Raw genomic sequence first — 3,287 nt, forward strand, 5'->3', positions numbered from 1 at the left:
AGAATAAAATGTCATCGTAGAAGCTGGATTTTATCCACAGCAAGATGATGTACGGGCTGGAAAAAGATAGCGGGAGATTCATGTGTGTTGCGCATAATGTATTTTTTTTGAATTAATTAATATTTTATACATGTCTAAATATTAAATTGCTCCTTATCAACTTGATAATCATAAAACAAAAAATAAATAAATGGAAAAGACATAAAACCCCCTTGATTTAAGGAAAAAACATTTAATTTTTTAGCATTGCAGTAATTTTAATGTACAATTGAAATGAAAAATTAGAAAATATGCTTGCCTGCGAGCTTACTAATTTTTTCCTCTGAGGGTATATAAGTTATTTTACCATATACAAAATGACAAAAAAAACTACTTTATCCTCGTTTCTAAAACTAGTTGTGTTTTATTGTAAAGGCCAAAATTATAATTTTATTATTTCAATTCATAATGCCAATGATTCTAAAGCAATAATAAAAAGCGCTATAATAATTATACTATCCCTTTTAGTTTTTTCAATGAACAAATAAATATAAGAAAGAGATTCTAACTTCAACTAGGACAACACATAGATAAGTATAAAAAGAGATTACAATGCTAACTAAATATTTAAGTCGTGAAGTTGAGAGGCATATATAATTAAAAATTACTAATCTAAAGGTAGGTTAGATGATCGAGAAAAAACTTAATTTGATGTAAACCAAAATTTAAAGTCTTTTTATGCAAATAAGTATAAACAAAGATTTTAATGTCAATTAAAGATTAAAAGATTTTAACTGCAACTAAGAATTAAGTCGTGAAGTTAAAAGATCTAAATAGATAAAGATGCCCTATCCAAATATAAGGGTAGATGACAAGTCAAAACTCAATTCAATCTAAAATAAAATTTGAACTTTTCATATTTTTTCAATATTTAGGTGATGATATCTTAGATCAACATGGATTAACCTAGATTAACTTAACGTACCCATGAGCTGGGTTATGGATCCAACTGGATTTAATAATTTTCTTTTATAAAAATTATTTTTATTTAATTATATGATAAAAAAATAGACAATTATAGTAAAACAATCAAATGAAATATAAAAAGAATGATGCTGCACAAAAAAAAAAGCTTGCTAATAATAATAATAAGTCTATGTAATCTTACAAAAAAACACAATAAAAATTTAATAGTATTAAATAAAAAAATATTCACTTAATTGAACCATATTTAAGCATAGGTTGAATTGGAAATTTTTTAACGCTATAAATGCATGCATGGGCATTTTTAACATATTTGTTTTATATAAAGATTTATATTTTGCAGTAAAAATTTGTGAAGTATAAAAAAAGATCACAATACTAACTAAATATTTAAGTTGTGAAGTTGAGAGACATGTATAATTAAAAATTACTAATTTTATGGTGGGTTAGATGACCAAGAAAAACTTGATTTGATCTGAAACAAAATTTGAAGTTTTTTTGTGCAAATAAGTTTAAATAGAGATTCTAACATTAATTAAAGATTAAAATTTTTTAATTCTAACTAAAAATTAAGTTGTGAAGTTTAAAGACCTAAATAGATAAAGATGTCAAATCCAAACATGGGGGTGGATGACCGGTCAAAACCCGATTTAATTTAAAAAAAAAACTTGAACTTTTCATATTCTTTTAATATTCAGTTGATGATATCTTAGATCAACATGGATTAATCTGGATTAACTTAACGTGCTCATGACCAGGGTCATGGCTCCAATTGGATTTAATAACTTTATTTTGTAAAAAATTATTTTATTTAATTATATGATAAAAAAATAGACAATTATAGTAAAACAATCAAATGAAATATAAAAAGAATGTTGCACAAAAAAAAAAAAAGCTTGCTAATAATAATAATAAGTCTATGTAATCTTACAAAAAAACACAATAAAAATTTAATAGTATTAAATAAAAAAATATTCACTTAATTGAACCATATTTAAGCATAGGTTGAATTGGAAATTTTTTAACGCTATAAATGCATGCATGGGCATTTTTAACATATTTGTTTTATATAAAGATTTATATTTTGCAGTAAAAATTTGTGAAGTATAAAAAAAGATCACAATACTAACTAAATATTTAAGTTGTGAAGTTGAGAGACATGTATAATTAAAAATTACTAATTTTATGGTGGGTTAGATGACCAAGAAAAACTTGATTTGATCTGAAACAAAATTTAAAGTCTTTTTGTGCAAATAAGTTTAAATACAGATTCTAACATTAATTAAAGATTAAATTTTTTTAATTCTAACTAAAAATTAAGTTGTGAAGTTTAAAGACCTAAATAGATAAAGATGTCAAATCCAAACATGGGGGTGGATGACCGGTCAAAACCCGATTTAATTTAAAAAAAAAACTTGAACTTTTCATATTCTTTTAATATTCAGTTGATGATATCTTAGATCAACATGGATTAATCTGGATTAACTTAACGTGCTCATGACCAGGGTCATGGCTCCAATTGGATTTAATAACTTTATTTTGTAAAAAATTATTTTATTTAATTATATGATAAAAAAATAGATAATTATAGTAAAACAACCAAATGAAATATAAAAAGAATGATGTATAAAAAGGAAAGCTTGCTAATAATAATAATAAAAGTCTCTATAATCTTACAAAAAAACACAATAAAAATTTAATAGTATTAAATAAAAGAGGTTGGATCTAGCCTAGTTGTATTGGCTAGGCTAGACCCAACAGAACTAACCTGACCATTAACTTGAGTTGGTGGCAAACGCGGGCACTATCGATTGGCAACAGTACTAATGTAATTAAAAATGAAATATGAGAAAAGAAAAATAAAGTATTAACTTGGAGCTTGAAGATCGAAGATGAAGAGGTTGGTGATGACCTGGCCAATCAACGTCCTTTTATTTGTTACTCTTTATCCCCTCATTTCTCATGCTCTATCTCTCTTCCCCCCTTATATATATATATTCTTATGTTTTTTTTGTCCTCTTTCTTCTCTGTTCTTTTTTTTCTCTTCTTTTGTCCTTTTTATTTTTGTTCCTTTTTTTCCTGAATCAATTCAATTGAACCCCTGTATTTCGGTGTTCTTTACAAAACAATCCTTGGTTTTTAATTTAATCAATTTAGTCTTTAATTAACTCTTAAACTTCTATTTTTTTTCAAAATTACCCATGAAAAAATCAATTAAACTCCCTATACCCCCCTTTTTACTTTAGTTCTTAGACTTAAATTTCTTGCAATTTTAACCTTAATCAGCTTTGAATTTTAATATTTCTTCAATTAAGCTCCCACTT

This window comes from Populus euphratica, unplaced genomic scaffold (genome assembly GCF_000495115.2).
Source record: "Populus euphratica unplaced genomic scaffold, PopEup_1.0 scaffold565.1, whole genome shotgun sequence".
In the NCBI taxonomy this organism is placed as follows: domain Eukaryota; kingdom Viridiplantae; phylum Streptophyta; class Magnoliopsida; order Malpighiales; family Salicaceae; genus Populus; species Populus euphratica.